This window comes from Macaca nemestrina, chromosome 2 (assembly GCF_043159975.1).
Source record: "Macaca nemestrina isolate mMacNem1 chromosome 2, mMacNem.hap1, whole genome shotgun sequence".
Classification (NCBI taxonomy): domain Eukaryota; kingdom Metazoa; phylum Chordata; class Mammalia; order Primates; family Cercopithecidae; genus Macaca; species Macaca nemestrina.
The window spans coordinates 166817182-166845036 of record NC_092126.1 but is presented as its reverse complement, the minus strand read 5'-3'; the positions used below and the strand labels follow the sequence as shown (position 1 = coordinate 166845036).

At 37.8% G+C, this 27855-nt stretch overlaps 1 long non-coding RNA gene across 3 annotated transcripts; it reads left to right on the top strand.

The window, feature by feature from the left end:
- The first annotated feature begins 829 nt into the window (after window positions 1–829).
- On the top strand, window positions 830–25981 carry LOC105470354 (uncharacterized). Of its 3 annotated transcripts, XR_980465.3 has the most exons (6): window positions 837–963; window positions 10762–10981; window positions 23230–23413; window positions 23509–23714; window positions 24074–24177; window positions 25843–25981. It is a non-coding gene; the product is annotated as an uncharacterized lncRNA (long non-coding RNA). The 3 variants fall into 3 exon arrangements; XR_011620344.1 differs by lacking the exon at window positions 10762–10981 and having other exon boundaries at window positions 830–963; window positions 23608–23714; XR_980467.3 differs by lacking the exon at window positions 10762–10981 and having other exon boundaries at window positions 830–963.
- The last annotated feature ends 1874 nt before the right edge of the window (window positions 25982–27855 follow it).

Sequence of the window (27855 nt, the reverse complement as noted above, 5' to 3'; positions counted from 1 at the left end):
CTGTTGATCCTGCCAGTCTCCCATAACATGGTAAACAATTACAGGGTACAGGCTGTGCACCTCTTCTTTTTTTTATACCACCTCTAAACAGTATCTAGTACATGCACACACAACAAATGGCCAATGAATGGTGTTGCCTTAGCTCTCTGACAGCTAGAGAGATGCAGCACTCCCAGGTTGTAATATTTACTGCCCGCATCTTACAACTGAGTAACTAGTTAACCAACCATCCAAAGAAGAAAACAACACGCTGATCAGAAATTATGGTAACAGTTCCTGTGGGTCGATTTCAGAATTCACCTTCTCACTCAGTGTGTTTAGCTGCTTCTGTAGGAGAGACACAGTGGCTACATGTCATAATTCCCCTTCTGTATATGGGCTGCTGTACAAATAGATACAATCAATGAGGAAGAAGCTGCTTACTTTCTCAAGGTTGGTAAAAATCATACCAGAAGATGAGTCATCTTTGCTGGGAGATATACAACAAAACAATTATAGAGTGTTTTCAGGATATGAATATAATATTTACGTAGGACATTTCACCCAAGTATAACCACTTGCACATGTATATTGTACCATTAATATTAAAATGTTCATTTAGTATTTAATAATTAGCAGTAAGGTTATTGTTGTAATATTTCCCTATGAGGATCCTTCTCATATTTCTAGGGAAAAATGAATAAAGTATGTGTCTAGTTAAAAATTCTTCTCGCCTCACACATCAGACACCAGTTTGATTTCTCCTTTTAACTGCAGTGAGGTCACACTCCTGCATTTGTGACATAGCAGCGGGTTGTCATGGAGATGATAGGTTTATCAGCAACTCTGCTTTGCAGTGACTTCACAGCAAGGTTACCAAGAGCAGATGGGCTGTGAAGGAGACAAACCCTTCTGTCTAAACACAAATAGCATTGATAATTAATTAGCTGAAGCAGCAGGGGAAATTATGGAAATGTGTGAAAGGTAAAATAATTTCTATTTATTACAGATTTGATAGTTTTATTCCTTTTGCCAGAAAAAGATCACATCCCTCTCCACCTTGGAAAGGTTGTATGATATACTGACTATGGCACTAACTGGTTGGAGTATGCTGGTGTTAACTTTCTGGATGTTGATTTCTTGGTTAAGAAAGCAAAGTAGGTATAGTAAGTATTTTGAGCAGCTTTGAGTGAGATCCCAGCAGTCCTACTATTCTGGCATTCATTGTGATCCAGTTTCTCAAGCTGTAAGCTAAACTGCAGGTGTCATTCAGCTGAAGGGATTTAGAAGGCGTGGAGATACCTTCCAGTGTCCCTGAAATCACATCATGGTTCTATCTGGCACTGAAGAATTTTAACCACAGGATAATAGAGTTTTAGTTATAGAAATGACTTTGCAGGCTGTCCTTGTCCAGGGTCTTTGAACAACTAGGTTCTTGAGATGTTTTGAATAATCAGCTCATATTCATTCCAGATAAAACTGAAAGTTTAACACGATTTAGTTAAAATGTGGTTTAAAAAAAATTACTTTAAGTTCTGGGATACTCATGCAGAATGTGCAGGTTTGTTACATAGGTATACATGTGCCATGGTGGTTTGATGCACCCATCAACTCATCATCTACATTAGGCATTTCTTCTAATGCTATCCCTCCCATAGCCCCCTTACTCCACAACAGGCCCCAGTATGTGATGTTCCCCTCACTGTCTCCATGTGTTCTCACTGTTCAACTCCTATGTGGAAGTGAGAACATATAGCCTTTGGTTTTCTGTTCCTGTGTTAGTTTGCTGAGAATGATGGTTTCCAGCTTCATCCATGACTCTGTAAAGGACATGAACTCATTCTTTTCATGGCTGCATAGTATTCCATGGTGTAAATGTGCCACATTTTCTTTATCCAGTCTATCATTGATGGGCATTTGGGTTGGTTCCAAGTCTTTGCTATTGTGAATAGTGCTGCAATAAACATACATGTGCATGTGTCTTTATAGTAGAATGATTTATAATTTTTGGGATATAGACCCGGTAATGGGATTGCTGAGTCAAACGGTATTTCTGGTTCCAGATCCTTGAGGAATTACCACTGTCTTCCACAATGGTTGAACTAATTTACACTCCCACCAACAGTGTAAAAGCATTCCTGTTCCTCCACATCCTCTCCAGCATCTGTTGTTTCCTGACTCTTAATGATTGCCATTCTAACTGGTGTGAGATGACATCTCACTGTGGTTTTGATTTGCATTTCTCTAATGACTAGTGATGATGAGCTTTTTTTTCATATGTTTGTTGGCTGCTTAAATGTCTTCTTTTGAGAAGTGTCTGTTCATATCCCTCGCCCACTTTTTGATTTTTTTTTTCTTGTAAATTTGTTGAAGTTTCTTGTAGATTATGAATATTAGCCCTTTGTCAGATGGATAGATTGTAAAAATTTTCTCCCATTCTGTAGGCTGCCTGTTTAGTCTGATGATAGTTGATTTTGCTGTGCAGAAGCTCTTTAGTTTAATTACATCCCATGTGTCTATTTTGGCTTTTGTTGCCATTGCTTTTGTTGTGTTAGTCATGAAGTCTCTGCCCATGCCTATGTCCTGAATGGTATTGCCTAGGTTTACTTCTAGGATTTTCATGGTTTTAGGTCTTACTGTTAAGTCTGTAATCCATCTTGAGTTAATTTTTGTATAAGTTGTAAGAAAGAGATCCAGTTTCAGTTTTCTACATATGACTAGTCAGTTTCTGCAGCATCAATTACTGAATAGGAGATCTTTCCTCTTTGCTTGTTTGTGTCAGGTTTGTCAAAGATCTGAATGGTTGTAGATGTGTGGTGTTATTTCTGAGGCCTCTATTCTGTTCCATTGGTCTATATATCTGTTTTGGTACCAGTACCATGCTGTTTTGGTTACTGTAGCCTTGTAGTATAGTTTGAAGTCAGGTAGCATGATGCCTTCAGCTTTATTCTTTTGGCTTAGGACTGTCTTGGCTTTACAGGCTCTTTTTAGGTTCCATATGAAATTTAAAGTAGTTTGTTCTAATTCTGTGAAGAAAGTCAATGGTAGCTTGACGAGGACAGCACTGAATCTATAAATAACTTTGGGAACTATGGCCAGTTTCACGATATTAATTCTTCCTATCCATGAGCATGAAATATTTTTCCATTTGTTTGTGTCCTCTTTTACTTCCTTGAACAGTGGTTTGTAGTTCTCCTTGAAAAGGTCCTTCACATCCCTTGTAAGCTGGATTCCTAGGTATTCTCTTTGTAGCAATTGTGAATGGGAGTTCACTCATGATTTGGCTCTCTGTTTGTCTGTTATTGGTGTATAGGAATGCTTGTGATTTTTGCACATTGATTTTGTATCCTGAGACTTTGCTGTAGTTGCTTATCAGCTTAAGAGATTTTGGGCTGGGACAACAGGGTTTCCTAAATATAAAATCATATCATCTGCAAACTGAGACAATTTGACTTCCTCTCTTCCTAATTGAATACCCTATATTTCTTTCTCTTGCCTGATCGCCCTGGCCAGAACTTCCAATACTATGTTGAATAGAAGTGGTGAGAGAGGGCATCCTTGTCTTGTGCCAGTTTGCAAAGGGAATGCTTCCAGCTTTTGCCCATTCAGTATGATATCGGCTGTGGGTTTGTCATAAATAGGTCTTATTATTTTGAGATACATTCCATCAATACCTAGTTTAATGAGAATTTTTAGCATGAAGCAGTGTTGAATTTCATCGGAGGCCTTTTCTGCATCTACTTAGATAATCATGTGGTTTTTGTCATTGCTTCCGTTTATGTGATAGATGATGTTTATTGATTTGTATATGTTGAACCAGCCTTGCATCCCAGGGAGGAAGCCAAGTTGATTATGGTGGATAAGCTTTTTGATGTGCTGTTGGATTCAGTTTGCCAGGATTTTATTGAGAATTTTTTCATCGATGTTCATCAGGGCTATTGCTCTGGATTTTTCTTTTTTTGTTGTGTCTCTGCCAGGTTTTGGTATCAGCATGATGCTGGCCTCATAAAATACGTTAGGGAAGAGTCCTTCTTTTTCTATTGTTTTGAATAGTTTCAGAAGGAATGCTACCAGTCCCTCTTTGTACCTCTGGTAGAATTCGGCTGTGAATTTGTCTGGTCCTGGGCTGTTTTTGGCTGCTAGGCTGTTAATTACTGCCTCAATTTCAGAACTTGTTATTAGGATCACAATAACAAGGGATCATCCCTAATCAGGGATTTGACTTCTTCCTGGTTTAGTCTTGGTAGGGTGTATGTTTCCAGGAATTTATCCATTTCTTCTAGATTTTCTAGTTTATTTGCATATAAGTATTTATAGTATTTTGTGATGGTAGTTTGTATTTCTGTGTGATCAGTGATGACATCGCCTTTATCAATTTTTATTTTATTTTTTTTTTTGGGGACAGAGTCTCGCTCTTTTGCCCAGGCTGCAGTGTAGTGGCAGAATCTCTGCTCACTGCAAGCTCCGCTTGCTGGGTTCATGCCATTCTCCTGTCTCAGCCTCCTGAGTAGCTGGGACTATAGGCACTTGCCACCACACCTGGCTAATTTTTTTTTTTTTTTTTTTTTTTTTTTTTTTTTTTTTTGTAGAGATGGGGTTTCACCGTGTTAGCCAGGATGGTCTCGATCTCCTGACCTCATGATCCACCTGACTCAGCCTCCCAAAGTGCTGGGATTACAGGCATGAGCCACTGCACTCAGCCTATCATATTTTATTGTGTCTATTCGATTCTTCTCTTTTTTCTTCTTTATTAGTCTGTCTAGTGGTCTATGTTGTTGATCTTTAAAAAAAAAAAATCTCTTGGATTCATTGATTTTTTGAAGGTTTTTTTCATGGCTCTATCTCCTTTAGTTCTGCTGTGATCTTAGTTATTTCTTGTCTTCTACTAGCTTTTGAATTTGTTTGCTTTTGCTTCCTTCTTTTTTTTTTTTTTTTTTTTTTTTTTTTTTTTTGAGATGGAGTTTTGCTCTTGCTGCCCAGGCTGGAGTGCAGTGTCATGATCTCAGCTCACCACAACCTCCACCTCCCAGGTTCAAGCGATTATCCTGTCTCAGCCTCCTGAGTAGCTGGGATTATGGACATGCTCCACCATGCCTAGCTAATTTTGTGTTTTTAGTAGAGATGGGGTTTCTCCATGTTGGTCAGGCTGGTCTCAAAGTCACAACTTGAGATGATCCATCTGCCTTGGCTTCCCAAAGTGCTGGGATTACAGGCGTGAGCCACCATGCCCAGCCTCTCTAGTTCTTTCAATTGTGATGTTAGGGTGCCAACTTTAGATCTTTCTTGCTCTCTGCTGTGGGCATTTAATGCTATAAATTTCCTCCTAAATACTGCTTTAGCTGTGTCTCAGAGATTCTGGTATATTGTGTCTTTGTTCTAATTGGTTTTAAAGAACTTATTTATTTCTGCCTTAATTTAATTACTTACCCAGTAGTCACTCAGGAGCAGGTTGTTCAGTTTTCATGTAGTTGTGTGGTTCTGAGTGAGTTTCTTAATTCTGAGTTCTAATTTGATTGCACTGTGGTCTGAGACACTGTTTGTTATGATTTCCATTGTTTTGCATTTGCTGAGGAGTGTTTTACTTCCAATTATGTGGTCAATTTTAGAATAAGGGCTGTGTGGTGCTGAGAAGAATGTATGTTCTGTTGATCTGGGGTGGAGAATTCTGTAGACATCTATTAGGTCTGTTTGCTCCAGAGCTGAATTTAAGTCCCGAATATCCTTGTTACTTTTCTGACTCATTGATCTGTCTAATATTGACACTGGGGTGTTAAAATCTCCCACTATTATTGTGTTGGAGTCTAAGTCTCTTTATATGTCTCTAATAACTGGTTTTATGACTCAGGGTACTCCTGTATTGGGTGCATATATATTTAGGAATTTAGGATAGTTAGCTCTTCGTTTTGCATTGATCTCTCTACCATTATGTAATGCCCTTCTTTTTTTTTTTTTTTTAATCTTTGTTGGCTTAAAGTCTGTTTTATCAGAGACCTGGATTGCAACCCCTGCTTTTTTTTGCTTTCCATTTGCTTAGTAAATATTTATCCATCCCTTTATTTTGAGCCGATGTGAGTCTTTGCATGTGAAATGGGTCTCCTGAATACAGCACACCAGTGGGTTTTGACTCTATTCCATTTGCCAATGTGTGTCTTTTAATTGTGGCATTTAGCCCATTTACATTTAAGGTTAATATTGTTATGTGTGAATTTGATCCTGTCATTATGATGCTAGCTGGTTATTTAGTTAGTTAGTTAGACATTAGTTATGTTAGTTGATGCAGTTTCTTCATAATTTCGATGGTCTTTACAATTTGGTATGTTTTTGCAGTGGCGGGTAGTGGTTTTTCCTTTCCATGTGTAGTGCTTCCTTCAGGAGCTCTTGTAAGACAGGCCTGGTGGTGACAAAATCTCTCAGTGTTTGCTTGTCTGTAAAGGATTTTATTTCTCCTTCACTTATTAAGAGTTGTTTGGCTGGATACAAAATTCTGAGTTAAAAAATCTTTGCTTTAAGAATGCTGAATAATGGGCCCCACTGTCTTCTGGCTCGTAGGGTTTCTGCTGAGAGATCTGCTGTTAGACTAACGGGCTTCCCTTTGTGGGTAACCCGACCTTTCTCTCTGGCTGCCCTTAACATTTTTTCCTTCATTTCAACCTTGATGAATCTGACAATTATGTGGCTTGGGGTTGCTCTTCTTGAGGAGTATCTTTATGGTGTTCTCTTTATTTTATGAATTTGAATGTTGGCCTGTCTTGCTAGGTTGGGGAATTTCTCCTGGATAATATCCTGAAGAGCATTTTCCAGCTTGGTTCGGTTCTCCCCATCACTTTCAGGTTCACCAATCAAACGTAGGTTTGGTCTTTTCACATAGTCCCACATTTCTTGGAGGCTTTGTTCATTCCTTTTCATTCTTTTTTCTCTAATCATTTCACCATGCTTTATTTCATTAAGTTGACCATCAATCTCTGACATCCTTTCTTCTGCTTCATTGATTCGGCTATTGATACTTGTGTATGCTTCATGAAGTTCTCGTGCTGTGTTTTTCAGCTCCATCAGGTCATTATGTTCTTCTCTAAACTGGTTATTCTAGTTAGCAATTCCTCTACCCTTGCAACAGGTTAGAACATGTTCCTTTAGCTCAGCAGAGTTTGTTATTACCCACCTTCTGAGTCCTAGTTCTGTCAATTCATCAAATTCCTTCTCTGTCCATTTTTTTTCCCCCTTGCTTGCAAGGAGTTGTTATCCTTTGGAGAAGAGGCATTCTGGTTTTTGGAATTTTCAGCCTTTTTGCACCGGTTTTTCCTCATCTTCGTGGACTTACCTACCTTTGGTCTTTGATGTTGGCAACCTTCAGATGAAATTTCTGTGTGCACATCCTTTTTGTTGATATTGATGCTATTCCTTTCTGTTTGTTAGTTTTCCTTCTAACAGTCAGGCTCCGCAGGTCTGCTGGAGTTTGCTGGAGGTCCACTGCAGATCCTGTTTGCCTGGGTATCACCAGCAGAGACCGCAGAACAGCAAAAATTGCTGCCTGTTCCTTCCTCTGGAAGCTTTGTCACACAGGGGCATGCACCAGATGCCAGCCAAAGCTCTCTTGTATGAGGTGTCTGTCAAAACCTGCTGGGAGGTGTCTCCCTATCAGAAGGCATGGGGGTCTGGGACCCACTTGAGGAGGCAGTTTGTCCCTTAGCAGAGCTCGAGCACAGTGCTGGGAGATCAGCGGCTCTCTTCAGAGCCGGCAGGCAGGAAAGTTTAAGTCTACTGAAGCTGTGCCCACAGCTGCCCCCTTCTCCCAGGTGCTCTGTCCCAGGGAGATGAGAGTTTTATCTGTAAGCCCCTGACTGGGGCTGCTGCCTTCCTTTCAGAGATACCCTGCTCAGAGAGGAGGACTCTAGAGAGGCAGTCTGGCTATAGCAGCTTTTGCCAAGCTGGGGTGGGCTCTGTCCAGTCTGAACTTCCCAGTGGCTTTGTTTAGCCTGTGAGGGGAAAACCACCTCAGTAATGGTGGATGCCCCTCCCCCAACTAAGCTTGAGCATCCCAGGTCGACTTCAGATTGCTGTACTGGCAGTGAGAATTTCAAGCCAGTGGATCTTAGCTTGCTGGGCTCTGTTGGGGTGGGATCTGTTGAGGTAGACCACTTGGCGCCCTGTCTTCAGCCCCCTTTCCAGGGTAGTGAACAGTTCTATCTCACCAACATTCCAGGTACCACTGGTATATAAAGAAAGCTCCTGCAGTTAGCTCAGTGTCCGCCTAACCAGCTGCCAAGTTTTGTGCTTGAAACCCAGGGCCTTGGTGGTGTAGGCACTGAAGGGAATCTCCTGGTCTGCAGGTGGCAAAGACCACGGGAAAAGTGTAGTATCTGGGCCAAAGTGCACTATTCCTCAAGGCGCAGTCCCTGAAGGCTTCCCTTGGCTAGGGGAGGGAGTTCCCAAACCCCTTATGTTTCCCAGGTGAGGTGATGCCTCACCTTGCTTTGACTCGCCCTCCATGGGCTGTACCCAGTGTCTAACCAGCCTCAATGAGATGAGTCAGGTATCTGAGTTGGAAATGCAGAAATCACCCGGCTTCTGAGTTTATCTCACTGGAAGCTACAGATCAGAGCTGTTCCTATTTGGCCATCTTAAAATGTGATCTTCTTTACTTCATATTAGAATGTTAACTCAATGTGGTAACACTTATTATTATAAACATCGGAAGCACTAATCGACTGTGCTATGTGTTGGAACAGCTAAAATGGGAGAACAATTTAATTATTACTTGCTTAATGTAGTATGGTGGGTATGAAAATATTCTCAAACATATGCTCTTGAAAAAAATTAAAAAAAAATAGATACCTGGTAATGAAAAGGTTGGGAATCCATAATCTAGTCCAAAACTTTACATAAATGAAATGATAATGATGATTAACATTTAATAAGTGCTTATTGTGTTCCAGGCACTGAGCTAATATCATTTTACTCCACCTCTTACCCCCGTAAAAACTTGGAGGACAGGTTTATTAATTTCTTCACTCTACAGATGAAAAGGACTCAGTAAGGCTTAGAAAATTTAAAAGTCTTGCACAGCTAATATTTGTCATGAAGAGGTTATGTGACTTTTGTAGATGCCATGACAATCTAAATTATTCTAATTTTTGAACTGATTGATGTGTATTACCACCATTTTATGCTTTTTGCTACTTTGTTTTAGATCAGTCCTGTTAAGGAGAAATGAGTATATTATTCATCCCTTTCTTTCTTTCATATATAGTACCCACTTGCTAGGTAAAATCTCTGATGAAAGCACATTTTTCCTTTGTAATAAAGACAGCAGGACATAGCTTTCCTGATACGATACCTGATCTCCTTTCTCCACCTCATCTGAAACACATCCTCTGTCTCTGCCTTCTTGGTAGAAAGCACTAAGGGGGAGATGATGTATAATTACTTGTCTGGTAGGGTTTTAAATTATGTGAACAACTGTCTATCTACAAAAAAAGTGTAGCTATCCATTCTTTCCTCAGTCAGTATATGATAAGAACTTTGGGAAGTGAAAAGAACTTTGAGGTAGTTTGAAATGAATGACTTAGAGATTCAATGATTTATGTCCACTATCTGATTTTCTTTGAGGAAATGACTGATTTCCCAAGCCTGCAAACAAAGAACATGAAACAAACAACAAATTTCAAATATGAAGCTAAAAACACTCCAGAATCAGAAAGGATATGTTCAGTCTGAGCCAACCGTCACATCTTTAACCCTTCCATCTGTTGATGTACATTAGAAAAAGGAAGAGAGAAAAAAAAAATACATCCAGCCTGTTAGCAGAGTAATTTAATTTTCATGTTATTTGTGAGCTGGTGAGGCATGCTTACCTCTCTCTGTGTGTAAGCATTGAGGCTGGCAATTAACCCTGTTCCCTTTAGCAATCAAATTTGTTTGGGGGCTTCACTCAAAGCCATCTCAGACTGAGCACTATGCTAATGACCTATACTGGGCTTGACTACTGTGGAAGTGCAAACGATGGCAGGCAGGATGGTGCGGGCTTTTCTTTCCAAAACACCTTTATGTATATAACTCATTAGACCAAACAGAAAAACACAGTGGTTGGAGATATTATTAAAATGGTATTTTAAAAGTTTCATCTCTGTTTTCTTTTCATTCCAGCTTTATTGAGGCATAACCAAAATAATCTTTGTGATATTTCATGTGTTCTTTATTATCTTTCTCTATGTTTCTGTTTTCCCATATCTCTTTGTGTCTCATTCTAGAAGATTATTTCGGTTATAAAGAAAAACACCTGAATCTTAATTCAAGATGTAAACCCAGATTTGGGAGAGGGAGGATTCTAGAATGTCTCCTCAGAGGCCCTTTTCTCAGCTGTTGAGGATCGGTTTTTAATGTTATAAGAAAAGCATACCCCTGAGATGTTTGACCAATATGGCTATCAGGTATATGAGTTTAGAGAACCTCATGTTTTTCATGGGTGTCCAATCTTTTGGCTTCCCTGGGCCACAATAGAAGAAGAACAGTTGTCTTGGGCCACACATAAAAGACACTAATGATAGCTGATGAACAAAAACAAAACAAAACAAAAAACTAAACAAAACAAAATCCCATAATATTTTAAGGAAGTTTACAAATTTGCATTGGACCGCATTCAAAGCTGTCCAGGACTGCATGCAGCACACGGGCAACGGGAAGGACACAGTTATTTTAGAGCTTTAATCCATTTTCACCCACAGTTTTGATTACTGGACTGGTAAGATTCTGAATTACTCTCTGCCTCTGTCCACCCCAAATCAGCACAGCTGTGAGGCGTGTAAAGTCTTTCTACTTCAGATTTGGTCTACTCACCAGCAGCATCTCCATCACCTAAGCGTTTTGCAAAATGTTCAACATTTGAACATCTACCCAAGACATACCGAATTAGAACCTGGATTTTAACAAGATCCCCAGTGACTCATATACAAATGAAAGACTGAGAAGCACAGGCCTAGAAGACGTCTCCTCCCATTGACAAAGGGTAAAGAAAGGAGGTGTCTCAGAACTTGGAGTAAAAAAACTCTCCTGTGGTGATAGAGAGAAAAAGTGTGGTGGGCAAAGAGGGGAGCCTGTGTATATATGTGTGTGTATGTGTGAGAGAGAGATAGAGAGATAGATGAAATGAGGTAACAAGATTCACCCGCACAATGAGTCCTGCCTAAAAGTTTTCAGCACATTCTGCATCTCAGCTGCTAGGACTTACTCTTAGTTGACTACTAGGCATATTTACTTTCTATATCCTGCCTGAGATGTTCACAAAATGTCCTAAGTAGCAGGAAAATAACCTGAATTTTTGTTCTTTATCCAAGCACTAGGTTTGACAGAGGTAGTCTGCCTGACGTTGCCATCACTGGCCAAGAGTAAGGAAGCTCACTAAAAGTTCTCATGATTATTTGAAGCATGATTTCAGCCATGCTATTCTACCAAAAGTAGCACAGATCTCTCTCGATCATTTGGCATTCTTCACATTACATCATCACACATAAAACTGTTGATTCTCAGGTTAGAAGGAATCATTTTAAAAAGTACAATTTCTTACCTGATACTGGAATCCCTGTCATAATATAGCTAGTCATTGCCAAACTACACTTGGAAAAAATAAATGAAAGAAAACTCAAAACTCAAAATTCATGCTCATATGCTATTGAACATTTAGTGACATTGTAGCTACCTTATTAGAGAAGGCAGCATTCCACTGATAACATATATCACCCTCCTTTAAGTATGGCATGCTCCTCTTGAAAACAGTTAAATTTCAGAACAACAGTGCAGGAAGGAAAAAAGTCCCTTCACAAACAAATCCTTTTGCATAAATGAAAGAATATACAGTACTCATAAAAATGATCATTAGAGCCTAGCATGAGAAAGATACTCTCATAATAACAGTAATACTAATAGCAATAAAAATACCCTCTGAGATTTACTGATCAGAGAAAATATTTGCTATTATTATTATTATTATTATATTACTGCTAATAATAATAATGGGTTACTTGCTAAGATATTGGGCCTTTGCTGTAACTAAGTAAGCATACTTAGAAAGTGCTCCCCTGGAGACATTTCTTCAATTAATAAAGAAGACTGACAGATCTTCTCAAAGCCTATTGCCAGGTACAAATTGATTGCCTCCCTGTAATAACTGTTTAATTTGCTTTCCAGTACTAATCATGTTGCGCAAATTATTGGCCTCTGCCATTTGGTGACAAGGCAGATGGTATTTGGATGGGCCCAGTTGAGCTGCTCACCAGCCCCACCTCCCACCCTTGGCCTTTTCCTTTCTCCCTTCCCCCACCCTGTCCCTTTCCCCTGCTCGTAACCCAGGCACAGATCTGGGGCTACGTGTTCCTCTAAGAAGATGTTGAATAGCACATTGGCAATGAATGAGTAAATTGGTCAGACCTCTAGAGCAGCAGCTAAGGGAAGAGGCATCCCTTTGCCATGTACCATGATCTCTCCCCTTGCTTAAAGAAAAGCTGTAAGTTTACAGTATGAATTAGTATGGCCCCATCACAGACACAGATTTAGAGTCATAGAAGGCCAAAGTGGGTAACTTGGTGATTAAAAAAAAAGTCAATGTCCCAAAAGAAGTGGAAATTGTACCAGGGTGCTGGAGAGGGAGGGGAATTGGCAGTAAATATGATGAAAGCACATGATGGAAAAGAACATTGATATATCATTAGGCATATCAGGGAACTCTAGAACACAGTCACCTTTGACGACTGAAGTATAGTTTCCCCAACCCTACCTTGTTACCCATAGCTCCTCTGACTTGTTTGGGGGTATGCTTAGTTTTGTCTTCTTGCATAGCTTTCGTATTTCTGCTTCACTGGATGAAAGGCCCACAAAGAATCAGGCATATTCAGAGGCATGCATTGTAGTTATGACCACTTATGTTAAAGTTCCCAAATGTACATTCACACCTCTGCATGTCTAGACATACTATTCTGCCATCTTGGTGGAATGTCCTTCACATTCTGAATTATCAAGACTCATTTCAAAGATCCCAGTTCTTACCTGAAGCTTTCTCTTCCTGTGCCCTCCTAAGGCAGTGCTTTTTTCACATTCACTTGTTGCTTAGCTAAGTAAGAGCAGACCTTTCAGTCCTACATACAACACCCTCCACGCTATAACCTAAACGTAGTTTTCTGTTCCATCTTCTACTACCTCTCCAGACCTACGGTATGGCCATATTTTACTGGACCACATACTTCCCTTCTGTCTGTGCCTTGTCTTTGTACTTTCTTCTGTCAGAAATTTTCTTACAGAGTTCAGTAATCAAATATTATATTTGTTAAACATAATCAGTAGAACCATTTCCTTCTTGAAAATGCTATCGGATGTGATATATATCTATTAAAACATATATCACTTATATCATCTACATATATATCTAATTCTTTGGAGACATTAAAAATTACTTGATGGAAGATACTTGAAGACTTTCTGATAATGCCCCACAGAACTTTATTTCTCCTCATGGAACTCATAGTTTGCTTCATGTGATGAACACCATTTCCAAGGACACTTTTTAAAAAGAGGTTTACGTAGAAAACGTCGTAGCAATGTGAAATGTGAAAATCTTTTTTAGCTTTAACTTTAAACAAAGTTAGTTTCCACTACAAGGAGTTTAAAATTTATTTCCAATTTCCAAGAAATACATGACTGCTGATTTTATCAGTGAGAAATAAGCCAGCAAGGAGACCACACATACAGTACAAAATGCTCACTTTAGGAGCACAGAGAGGTGTCATGCCATTCAATCATTTCTGAAACTGGTAAAGTGGACATTACTGAAGAAATATAAGGCCTGAAGAAGAGTTTTGTTAAGAGAGATTTGGATCTTAAAGATCGTAGTGTGAGAAGCACTTCTGAACCACAGCTCAATACCAAGCTAATACTGATTACCTAAATGAGATACATTGAAAATGTAATGTTTGCAAAACTGAAGAGTACATACTTTATTTATTTGTTTTTTGAGATGGAGTTTTTTGCTCTGTCATGTAGGCTGGCTGGCAGTGGCACCATCATGGCTCACTGCAACCTCCACCTCCTGGGTTCATGCAATTACCCTGCCTTAGTCTCCATAATAGCTGGGATTACAGAGGCGCCAAGAACAATGCCCAGCTAATTTTTGCATTTTTAGTAAAAATGAGGATTTCACCACGTTGTTTGGGCTGGTCTGAAACTCCCGACCTCAAGTGATCTGCCCACCTTGGTCTCCCAAAGTGCTGGGATTATAGACATGAGCCACAGTGCCTGTCCTAAAGAGTACATACTTTAGGATGCTTAGTTACTAAAACACAATTTTTCTTTAAAGTATATGCTTGGAAAGCCAAATACCACAATACCATATGTTCTCACTTATTAGTAGTAGCTAAACAATGGACATACAAAGTGGAATAATAGACATTGGAGACTACAAAATGTGGGAGGGACGTGAAGGTTAAAAGATGACTTATTGGGTAAAATGTTCACTATTCCGAAGTTCCAATGACAGATATACTACAAGCCCAAACTTCACCACTATGGAATATATGCATGTAAGAAATCTGCAGTTGCACTCCCTAAATATATATTTTTAATAAAACATAATCAACAATTAAAATAAATTTAGTTTGAATTAAAAAACAAAGAAACAAACAAAAAACAAACAAACAAACAAAAAACACAAGGGTCTGCTGAGTACCTGACATTGATATTGGGAGCAAGCAATTTTGGAGGTGGGATCTCCTCTCAGGGGAAAAGAAGAAAATAAGAAAAAATATAAAAAAGAAGAAAAAAATATTATAGAACCCTGAAAAAAATAACCAACCAACCAACAAACAGACAGAAATCAAAACCAAGAAAACCTAACCATATGATGACTACACAGAAGATGGGCAAAAGGTGTTCCCATTCCCAATGGCAGAAAATTCTATTCTCACTGCCACCATCCCAGTTTAAACTATCTTTTCTTGCCAGGGTCAATGCAGTCATCTACTAACATGTTTCCCCAAACCCTGCCTGGCTCTCTGTAAGTACATACTTCATATAGCCAGAACATTTTTCTGAATGAAAACCCAGCTTATGTCATCACCATCCCCTATATCCTATCCCATTCCTTCCGTCTCCTAGCTTATCCATTCGCTCCCTGAAGACTTGTTCAGCTTTTATAGGCACTATAGGTACAGAAATAAAGCAGGATGAGTTGCCCTAACCCCCATCTCAACTCCAGTAGCTTATATATTAGGGATCAAGTCCAAATTCCTCGATATGACATACCAGGCTCAGGCAATCTAGAAATGCTTCTCTCTCCAACCTCCTGCACACTTCCCCTTGGCTTCTCCACTCCATTCTTTCTTTTACCAATATACTCATACTTACTTTTGTTTCTCTATTAGTACTATCCACATTCTCTTTTGACTCCCATTTTTCTCATAAGAGGCTTTTTGTGCTAAAATACCTTTCCTCATCCATCTTAGCCTACATTCCCATGGCTAACTACTACTTCTTTCCTGTATTCCTTTTATCACTCTGTTTTCTTTGTGTGTGTCTGCTTCCGCCAGCAGACTGTTAACTCCCTCAGATACATTTAGTGTTATTCACTGGTAGGTAACTCATTACTCAATACAGTACCTGATTTATGATGGTGATCAATAATCATCAATTGGGTGAACCAATTAAACTTTGACTTTCTGTGGTTGGTTTCTAGTATACTAAGGGGAGTAGTTTCTGTATTGTGCCTAAGGTCAGGGACTTTGTTTGGTTCTTACCTCTTCCAACTGGTTGAATACCAGGTACTCAAGAAATATTTATTGAATGAATAAAGGAAAGGATGAATTCAACCAAACCAAAACAAACCAAAACAAAGAAACCCAATATTAAAACTATGTCCAGGTCAGGCTACAGTGGCTCACACCTATAATCTCAACACTTAGCGAGGCTAAAATGGAAGGACTGCTTGAGGTCAGGAGTTTGAGACCAGCCTGGGCAACATAGCAAACCCATCTTGCTATTGAGAGAGAGAGAGAGAGAGAGAGAGAGAGAGAGAGAGAGAGAGAGAGAGAGAAAGAAAGAAAGAAAGAAAGAAAGAAAGAAAGAAAGAAAGAAAGAAAGAAAGAAAGAAAGAAAGAAGGGGGGGAGGGAGGGAGGGAGGGAGGGAAGGAAGGAGGGAAGGAAGGGAGAGAGAAAGAGAGAGAGAGAGAAAGAGAGAAAGAGAGAAAGAAAAAGAAAAAGAAATAAAGAAAGAAAGAAAGAAAGAAAGAAAGAAAGAGAGAGAAAGAAAGAAAATGTCTGCACAAATACAACTGTGATCAGAACTGAAACTGGACATCAAGCATTATTTTGACCAAATAGAAATCTGGAACTTTCTCATAAGAACTTTCTAATGGCATAGTTATCTTAGGAAAAAAACAAAGATAATTTTTCTAGCCCCTTTCTGTATACTCCAAGTTCCCTTCTCTTCTCATGGCATAGTAAAGGCACTAGAGTTGAAATTGTGAGAACCTTTTCACTTTGACACCTGAATTATAAAATGTCACATCCACCTGCCTCTGCCAGACACAGGCAACATTAATATTAATGTTTAAAAGGATCTTCAGAATATCAGTGGGATGATTTAAAGAGAAGAATAATCAAGGACTGCATCTTAGTAAATAAATCCAAGGTCCAATTTGTTTAGTCTTTCACCCGCATTTTTTAAGGAAAATTAATATTCTTTTTAAAAAGCAAATCAATAAAGACTCTGAACTGCTGACTTAGTATGTGATCTTTGTGACCTACTCCCTGTTCATATGCCCCCCGCCTTTTGAAATTCCTAATAAAAACTTGCAGGTTTTGCAGCTCAGGGGCATCATGGTCCTACTGATATGTGATGTCGCCCCCAGAGCCCCAGCTGTAAAATTCCTCTCTTTGTACTCTTTCTGTTTATTTCTCAGACCAGCAGACACTTAGGGAAAATAGAAAGAACCTACATTGAAATATTGGGAGTGGGTTCCCCCGATAGTTGATATGCATCAGAATAGAGACACTTGAAAGCATAAAACATATACAGCCAATAAAATAATAACACAATAAAGAAAACAAAGTATCTAGGTAAACATTAACACAATGACTGTAATGGTGCCTCACATCTCAATATTAATATTGAACACAAATGGCCTAAATGCTCCACGTAAAAGATACAGATTGGAAGAGTGGATGAAAAATTAGAAGCCAATTATCTTCTGTCTTCAAGAGATTCACTCAACATGTAAGGATTCATATAAACTCAATGTAGAAGCAAGGAATATCTTGGAAACAAAATGAGCAGAGTAGCTATTCTTATATCATATAAAACAGACCTGAAATCAACGACAGTACAAATAATAATAATACAAGGAATGTCATTATATAATGAGAAAAGGATCAATCCAACAAGAATATGTTTCAATCCAAAATTTACATTCACCTAACACTGGAGCTCCCAGATTTATAAAGTAAGTACTACTAGACCTAAGAAATGAGAATGCAACACAATAATAGTGGGGGACTTCAACACTCCACTGAAAGCATTAGACAGATCATCTAGAATGTCAACAAAGAAACAATGGACTTTATACTACACTCTAGAACAAATACACCTAACAGATATTTACAAAATATTCTACCAAAGAACTGCAGAATATACATTATTCTAATCAGCACATAGAACATTCTTCAGGATAGACCATAGGATAGGCCAAAAAAGAAATCTTAATAAATGTTAAAAAAATTATCAAAATCATATCAAGTATCTGCTTATACCACAATGAGAAAAAAGTAGAAATCAACTCAAAAAGGAACTCTCAAACCTATACAAATAAATGGAAATTAAATAATTGGCTTCTGGATGATTTGAGGTTTAACAATGTCATTGAGATGAAAATTTAAAAAAGATTGACAATAGTGACACAAGTTATCAAAACCTCTGGGATACAGCAAAAGCAGTGCTAAGAGGACAGTTTATAGCACTAAATGCCTACATAAAAAAGTCTGAAAGATTAAACATTGGCAACCTAATGTTACATCTCATGAAACTAGAGGAACAAACTAAACCAAAGCTAGCAGAAGAAAATAACAAAGATCAGAAGAGAGCTAAATGAAATTGGAACAAAAATACAAAAAACAGTGAAACAAAAAGTTGATTATTTGAAAAGATAAACAAAATGGATAGACCATTAGCTAGCTTAACAAAGAAGAGAGAAGATTCAAATAAACTCAATTAGAAATGAAGCTGAAGACATTACAACCAATACCACAAAAATGAAAAGATTAATCAAGACTATTATGAACACCTCTATGCACACAAACTAGAAAACTTAGAGGAAATGGATAAATTCCTGGAAATATAAAACCCTACTAGATTAAATCAGGAAGAAATAGAAACCCTAACAGACCAATAACAAGCAGTAAGATCAAGTCAGTAATTAAAAAAAAATGCCAACCAAAAAATGCCGATGGCCAGATGAATTCACAGCTGAATTCTACCAGACATTCAAAGAAGAATTTTTACCAATATTACTGAAACTATTCCAGAAGATTGAGAAAGACAGAATCATCCCTATTTCATTTTTAGGAAGCCATTATTACCCTGACACCACAATCAGGGAAGGGCTTAACAAAAAAAGAAAACTATAGGCCAATATCCCTAATAAACATAGACGCAAAAATCTTCGACAAAATACTAGCTGATCCAATCAAACAGCACCTCAAAAAGATAATCCTTTATGATTAATTAAATTTCATTTCAGAAATGAAGGGATAGTTTAACATATGCAAGTCAATAAATGTGTCCATGATACATGACATAAACAGAATTAAAAACAAAAACCATATGATCATCTCAATAGACACAAAAAGGCATTTAATAAAATCCAGAATCCTTTCATAACAAAAATTCTCGATAAACTAGGAATACAAGAGACTTAAAATAATAAAAGCCATATATGACAAACTCACAGATAAAATCACACTGAATGGAAAGGCTGAAAGCATTAACCCTGAGAACTGAAACAAGACAAAGATGCCCACTTTCATCATTTCTATTCAGCATAGTGCTGTAAATTCCAGCCAGGACAATCAGGAAAGAGAAGGAAATAAAGGGCTTCCAAATTGGAAAGGAGAAACTCAACTAACAATCACTACTCACCAATTATATGATTGTACACCTGGAAATCCCTAAAGAGTACTCCAAAAGACCCCTAGGTTTGATAAACAAGTTCTGTAAAGTCTCGGGTTACAACATCAATGTGTCACTAGCACTGCTAGTCACCAACAATGAACAAGCTGAGAATCAAATCAAGAACTCAATCCCTTTTACAACAGCTGCAAAAAAGTAAATAAAATAACTAGGAATATACTTAAACAAGGAGATGAAAAAGCTCTACAAAGAAAAACACAAAAGACTACTAAAAACTTAATTTGTGCAACAGCAATAGAAAAAAGAAAACACTACTAAAATAAATTGAACAAGACACAAACAAATGAAACACACCCCATGTTTATGAATTGAAAGAATATCATGAAAATGACTTTGATGCCCAAAGCAATTTACAAATTCAATGCAACTCCTATCAAAATACCAACATCATTTTACACAGAAACAGAAAATAAGGCAATCCTAAAATTCATATGGAACCAAAAAAGAGCCCCAAATAGCCAAATCAATCTAAGCAAAAAGAATAAATTTGGAGGCATCACATTACCTGGACTTCAAATTATACTACAAGGCTATAGCTACTAGAACAGCATGGTACTCGTATAAAAATAGACACGTAGACCAAAGGAACAAAAACCAAAACCATATGATCATCTCAATAGACACGGAACAAATATTCAAGAAAATGGAACAGAATAGAGAACCTAGAAATAAAGCCAAATATTTACAACCAACTGATCTTCAGCAAAGCATAAAAAAAAAAATTGGGAAAAGAACACCCTATTTAATAAATGATACTGGGAAAACTGTATAGCTACATGTAGAAGAATGAAACTAGATCCCTATCTCTTACCTTATACAAAAATAAACACAACATGGATTTAAGACTTAAATCTAAAACCTGAAACCATAAAAATTCTAGAAGATAACCTGGGAAAAACTCTTCTGGAAGTTGGCCTAGACAAAGAATTCGTGACTAAGACCCCAAAAACAAAAGCAACTAAAACAAAAATAAACAAATGGGACCTAATTAAACTAAAAAGCTTCTGTACAGCAAAAGAAATAATCATAAGAATAAACAGACAACCCACAGAATGGGAGGAAATATTTGCAAACTTTTGATTTGACAATGGACTAGATATCCCAAATCTACAAGGAACTCAAGAAAAATCAGCAAGAAAAAAACAAATAGCCCCATCAAAATGTAGACAAATGACATGAATAGACATTTCTCAAAATAAAATGTACAAATGGACAAAATCTATATGAAAAAATGCTAATGTCACTCATAGTCAGCGAAATGAAAATTAAAACCACGATGAGGTACCATCTTACTCCTGCAAGAATGGCCACTATTAAAAAGTCAAAAAGCAATAGATATTGGCATGGATGTGGTGAAAAGGCACCACTTACAGACTGCTGGTGGGAATGTAAATTAGTACGACCTCTATGGAAAACAATATGGAGATTTCTTAAAGAACTAAAAGTAGATCTATCATTCAATTCAGCAATCCCACTACTGAGTACCTACCCAAAGGAAAAGAAGTCACTATATTAGAAAGAGACTTGCATATGTATGTTTATTGCAGAACAATTTACAATTGCAAAGATGGAACCAATCTAAATGCCCATCAACCAATGAGAAATAAAGAAAATGTGGTATGTATAAACAATGGAATACTACAGCCATAAATATGTATGAAGTAATGTATTTTGCAGCAACATGGATGGAGCTGGTGGCAATTATTCTAAGTGAGAAAAACTAAATGCTGTATGCTCTCCTTTATAAGTGGGAGCTAAACTATGGGTATGCAAAGGCATACTAAGTGGTATGGAGACTCATAAAGGGAGTCTCATGAGGGATAAAAATCAAAATATTATGTACAATGTACACTACCTGGGTGACAGGTGCACTAAAATCTCAGACCTCACCACTGTATAATTCATCCATCTAACCAAAAGCCACTTATACCCCAACAGCTATTGAAATTTTAAAAATTAAAAACAACTTTAGGGTAGCCTTAAAAAATAACAGAAGAACCATTTACTGCTTCAATATCAATATATTCCTTGGCCTAATTATAGGAAGAAATAATGAGGTAAAACTTCAGTAATTTAGGTTTTCCTTGCTTCTAGAAGCTCCTTTTGGCACCATCATTTGTTCATAAATTTAAGCCTTTCCTTTCTACATTATTTTTTTTCTCTCTCCAAATACAATCTTGGCTGGGTGTAGTGGTTCAAGCCTGTAATCCCAGCACTTTGGGAGGTTTAGGAAGGAGGACTGCTTGAGCCCAGGCGTTTGGGAGGAACCTGTGCAACATGGCGAGACCCCATCTCTAATTAATTTTTTTTTAATTCTTCCATTGAATATTAACCAAGGTTGTGAGACAATGTCTCAACTTGTACAAGCTACAGGAAACACATAAACACAATCATACACACATACTCTAAAGCATATTAACTTTTATCTCAGAATGAATACATATTATAATAATATAATTGATAGTACTTTGTTTCATTTTTACATATTTCATGCTATTATAAGAACTGCATATGCATTATCCTGTGTAATCTTACTCATAAACAGGGATTATTGTTCCCATTTTACAGATTAGGCGATTGAGGATAAGGCTATATAAACTTGCCCAAAGTCGTGTGGGTATACATGGTAGGACTACAGTTAGAACCCAGTTATGCCTGACCAAGTATTAAGAATTTTTCTAGTTTCTAGGAGATTTTTTCACAAAGTAAGTGTCCAAAAAATCCTTGTTGAATCACTGAATGCTGAAGCAGTAGAAAAGCAACAAAAATGCTATATTGTAAAATAAACTCCTGGAAAAGTTTAGCAACCAGACTTTGAAAGAGCGGTTACAACAGAATCCCTTGTGATTAGGCCTATATAGGTTTGTGAAAGACCCTGAAGCAGCTTTGCAGAAACTGCACCAAACATACAGCAGTGAATTCTGAAGAGGTTTTGAACACGTTTTTATTGCCACAGAAGAGGAAATCGAATTTTTAGTCATAATTCATCTAATAAAGCAATCCAAGTTTTTGCTCTCCGGAGACTTTAGGGGGAAAGAAGAATAAAAGTGTCACAGATGCCATCTGTACAAAACTTCAAGGCTTTGACCAAAATGTAATGCCATTGTTTAGTAAGAGGCACTGGGGTAGCAAATTCCAAGGACTATGTGTACAATTCTCTCACGTTAGTTTAGGCTTTCAAAAGACATCTGGATCACATTTTAGTATTCCCATCACCATCACTAGCTTAACACACACATGCACTTCTACCTGGAAATTTTCAAAGCTTTGTCAATAAATGTACTGTTGGTTGTATACCTTTGCTCTTCAAAGTGTTTTCCACAGACTGGCAGTATTCACATCATCTGGGAGACTGTGAGAAATGCAGCTACTCAGGCGTCACCCCCAAACTACTGAATCAGAATCCGCATTTTAACATGAGCCCCCAGTAATTCATGCGTACAGTCAAGCTTGGGAAACACTGACCTGTAGAAGGATCTGACAAAGGCTATTCCTGCAGGTGCTAAAGCACAGAGTAATGAGCTACCAAGAGGAACATCTACAGTCATTTCAGCCATGTGCTGATTTCACTGATGATCAGCAATTCAGTTTCATGTGAGACTGAAACAGGGTCCTGCAACCTTCTTTCACTTCCTGTGACAATGCAGTGTCCAAGCACACTCTGGGTATTCAGTGTGGTGGGTTCACTTACAGTGCTGAAGTCCTTGATTTGCATCATGAAAACACACCCATTGCATTCTTTCAGATGCCTACCTTCTCTAGGAAGATATTTCTGTCCCATTCTAAAGAATTAACATACGTGCATCAAAGCACTAATTTGTTTAAGTCGTAGTGCTACAGTTTGCTTAGATAGCTTACATTGCTTTGTATTTATCTCAACTTGATTAGATCCTTTGAAATTGGGCTTTGTAATCTACCATTATTTAAGAGGAAGAGGGGAGGGCTGGAGAAAAGTAAGTATTGGAGGGAATTCAGAATCAAGTCTACTTTGGTCTTCATTTCTTATTTTGTGCTTTTAATTTTTTCCTGAGGAAAAACTATACTTGGACTTTCCCTAATTACATGGGGATTCCAAACCTTTGTTCCTGATGGAAAATCAAATTGCGGGAGCTGGAGTCATGTTTGAAAATGAAAAAGAAGCAAATCCTGCTCCACTGTGAATGGGAGCTGGTCCAGCAGATTTGCAATCCGTCCTCATCTCAGGACTTCAGTCAGGTTTGTGAACACTACCACAGCTGTGCAAATCTTGGGGTAGAGAAAGAAGGACTAAGCACTTTCTGTTTGCCTCCTGTGGCTTTTGTTTCATTTAGGTTCCTGTCCTATAAGCTTCACTTCGCAACGCCAAGGGTAGGGAAAAGACATTCAAAGTGGAATTTGCTCAGAACCACAGCATTTCTCCTCATTTTCAGGTCACAGCTGAAATTGGGTTTTAATGTGAAATTTGCCTTAGGCTCAGCAGATGGTTCTCAAACATCACAAGCAACAGTTTGCCTTGTGTACACTGATGTGGCTATAAGTAAGTATAAAATTTCAAGGGGACAAATGTTGTGTCCTAACCTGCCCTTTTTCTCTGTCTCCTGTTCCTCTCATTTTCTTTTTTTTTTCTTTCTGTTTATATTATTTGGTGCTGCAACATACTTTGCTGCATTGAGCCCATATTAATCATACATGATTATGACAGGTGAGTATGGTTGGAAGAAAAAAAGGAAACATCTATGCTATACTTAGTGGGCTCAGATCATATGCTAATTTATCTCTCTCTTTAAAAATAAATTTCCTTTAAAAATTTGAGGTGAAAAGGTAAGCAAATTGTATAGTGGATTTATTTACTTGAGTGACGTTCCTGATAATTCTCATCTTTAAATCTTCCTGCAGCTGCACTCCCAACGTTTTCGGACATCAATATTAATGTTCCGGGCTCCTGGCAGTAGCTAGTAGAGGTGGCATTTCATAATTCAGATGTAAAAATTAAAAGCCAAGTAAGTGCTAGAGGGGGTATACAGTAGTAGAGTACATCCATCCAATTGCTGATGGAAAGCCCTTCAGAAAGCCAGCCTTTCCCAGCCCTCCCTTAGCAAGGGAATGCAACATTACCAGGTAAATAATGGTGGCCCCCAAATTCACTCTCCTTCCTTATTTGAAGAAAAAGTAACTATAAAGGGCAGAGTAAGTTTCCAGAAATATTTCAGAGCTGTAATGACTCAAACTTTGAGAAGCTTCCATCAGATCCCCAGTCATTGCACATGGGGATAGGGCTTTGACAAGTTCCACCTGAAAACAAAGCTTGAGCAACAGATGCACGAGATTAGGTGCTGCTTTAGGCAGCAGGGAGTTAACTTCTCCAGACAGTCCAGCAGTTTGCCTCTGATTCCTATTGGTAGATAACTCCACGGAAAAAAAGTCTCACAATCCCGCTCACTAGTCATCTGTGCTAAAGTCTTAAAGCTTTTGTGAAAAATCTGTCCGTTAATGTTATATGTTGTAGGGAATCCAGATCCTCAATTCTCTGCAGAGAGAAAGACTACCTCATCATTATTCTCTTCATATTATTCTTTTCTTCCTTCAAAATGAAGTAGACATTTGTGTTTGAGAGATGCAGGAACTTGGAAAGAGTATAAGAATAATTTAATTAAAATGCAAAGAAATGCATATTAAATAAAAATAATTTAAAAAGACAACCCATTATAAATTCAACACTATGAGTCTACGCAGTGAAAGAAAGATAGCCACACCCAATGTTATCAGCATGTCTTACTAGAGTTATTGCCTTTCTCCGGTGATCTGATATTATTGTAGGGTGGAAACAAAAGTAAAAGAAGGTAGAAAAAAGAAAAAAGTGTTCTGTCTTTAATTTCCTTATTTCTCCTAGTATTTTTTGTTTGTTGCTCGTTTGGGGTGTTGCAGTTGTTTTATTTTAATATTTGCTTGTCTCTTTTAAAGACGAGTAAGTGGCCCCTTGTTAATTCTAGCCAAGGTTCTATTTCTTGATCACTTCTTGACATTATTTAAGATGGAAGTCTTAAGTCTTCTTCAAAAACAGTTGATTTCTACAGAAACTGTTGGCTAATGGCTACATCCAAATATTTATTAGAGAACTGATTGTGCGAGAAATTTTCCATAGTTACTTAAAAACCTTTATTTTAAATGAGGCTTTTTTTTTTTTTTTCCCTAAAAAAGGATATGGCCATAACAGGTGTTCTACAATTTTTTTTTTCATTACTCCTAAAATAGGTAAGCACCTTTTGCTTGCTATTCACTTCATTCTGGTAATTTCTGTCGTAATCATGGCTAAAGTGATTTTTCTAAAGAACCAAAGCATGAATTGCTTTTTATCTTTGTCTTCTGTTTTATTTTCTTTTTAAAAACTTTGCAAATGTGGTTTTATTTCCTATGACTACAAGGCCTTAAGCAACTTGTTTGTGAGGCCAAACAATTTATGAGGGAGAGCATACAGTCAAATTTTCATAAGTTACAATAATTCCAAAGCTTGAAAAAAATAAAATGTAAAAGAAAGATGAAAACAGCCTGTTCATTAGCCTGTTTCACGTCTGGATGGAGACTATCATTAAATTTTAGTTGCGTTATATTTTGCAGGGCAGGTCTCTCAGTTTAAAAAACAAATACTTTCTAACCTGTCTTTTCAGCCTCTCATGAATAAGAATCCAGGGACCTAGGAAGCTCATAATCACTGCAGGCAGTGTTTGTGCTAACCGAAGTATGGCAAGGAGGCCAATTTAGTAAAGCACTGCAAATATTTGTGTGGCTCAAAGAAGCAAGGGGATGTCCCTGACTGGGAGCAAGTCTGTAAAACAAGGTGAACAAAAGACCGTACGAAGCTTCAGGAAATAAAATGGAAGATGAGTAGGTGAAAGGGGAGACACAAGGAGTTTGAATTCCAACTTGGATTTAGATTTTATGTGAAGACAGTTCAAAATGCATTCAGAGATGAAACACTTTCATAGTTTTTGCAAAGGACAGTAAAATAACTTTAGACTTCAAACATCCTGAGAGATGCTCCTACTCATGTCAGATTCTGGCCTTCTTCCACCACTTACCCTGTCCTATCTGATGTATCTTCATAGTCTTCAGGCACCACAACAGACTGCTCACCACCTACATACGCTTACATATGTGAAGGCAGAGAAGAGAAATTTTGGTGACTCTTGCAGAAATGAAGAGGAGAGTAAAACAATAAAGCTATGCTTACTGGGATTATACTTACTGAGATTAATCTGTGTAGCTATGCAATTTATTTTTTATTCATTTGATGTTTTTTTGAGTGTGATGATTTTAAATAATAAAATGCACAATTCACATTATTTGATTAGCTCAATAAAAATTGCCCTGATTTTAGAGTAAATATCAACATGGAATCTAAAGGGTGGTATCTAGTTTTCTTTGTCTCCAGTGAGCATATTTGTCTTCCACAATGAAATATGGCAATGGTAATGTACTGGTCTCCTGAGTTCGCTTGTTTAAATAATTTCCCCTCACCACCTCATGCAAGGCATCAAAGAGCACAACAGGCAGCTGCCACTTTGGGGACCTCTTTAGTATTGCTGCCATTTCTCTTCAGTATGCACAGCCATCTTTCCCTCGACTTCCTGAAGGTGCACTCAATGTTATTACAGTCCTGCCACAATAGTAGTCAAAGAGTTTGCTGTGGTTCAGTGAAATCTGGGGATGTTTCATCATCCACATAGATATCAGGGAGACTGGCAAAAACATGCCATAGATTTCTTGGCTGTAAAAAATTAAATAAACGTAGGCTCCAGTGATACAGCTGGCTTTCCGAAATAACGGGGACAATGTTCTTTGCCAAACAGTCTGATTTCTAGGTCCATAAAGAAATTTGTATCCGAATTTGCATTAGAGCCCCATGGAAACAGTTTGGGGTTCTAGATAGAGAGTGTGTTAGGTCAGAGAATAAGCAACAATTGGCTTACCAAAATACAAGTCTTTCACAATAGTCAGGATAATGTAGAATAAGTTTTCCTTGTGATAAAGTACTAGATGTGCTTTCACTGTTGTTTGACATAATTGTAATTCCAAGCATGCCTCAAGTCAAAATAGAACATTGTAAATTCTTAAAAAATTATGCAATAACTCCAGAGAGCAGGCTGTTGAGCATTAGGGTTCTAGAGCCAGGAAGACTTGACCTCAAGTCCCAGTCTTAACATTTACAAACTTGGTGACTTTGGACAAGTTAATAGACTTCTCTTGGTGTCAGTTTTCTCTTATATAAAAGGAAATAATTGTAATTCCTGTCAACGTTGTTGTGAGGATCAAGTAATATCATGCCTAACACAACATTTCATGGTTCTTTGACATTTAGTAATTGCTGAGATAAACAGTAGCAGGAATTAGCTAGAAAGTGTCTTATATTTTCTAGTATTTAGCTGAAATCCCGAAAAGCTGTAGCTAAAAATCTGCCTTAAGCCCTATAACTTTAATTCAATATTGAAAAAATAATGAAGGTGCAGAAAAGCATGTCAATGATAATTATCTTAAAAAGATATTTGTTCATCTTTGAACTTGATACTTGATGATTTTCACCATAGAACAATGAATTCACTTCAACCATCTATCCAACAAATCTGTACTGAGAAACTCCTGTTTACAAGACAAAACAGGATCCCTTTCCTGTGTGTTCCATG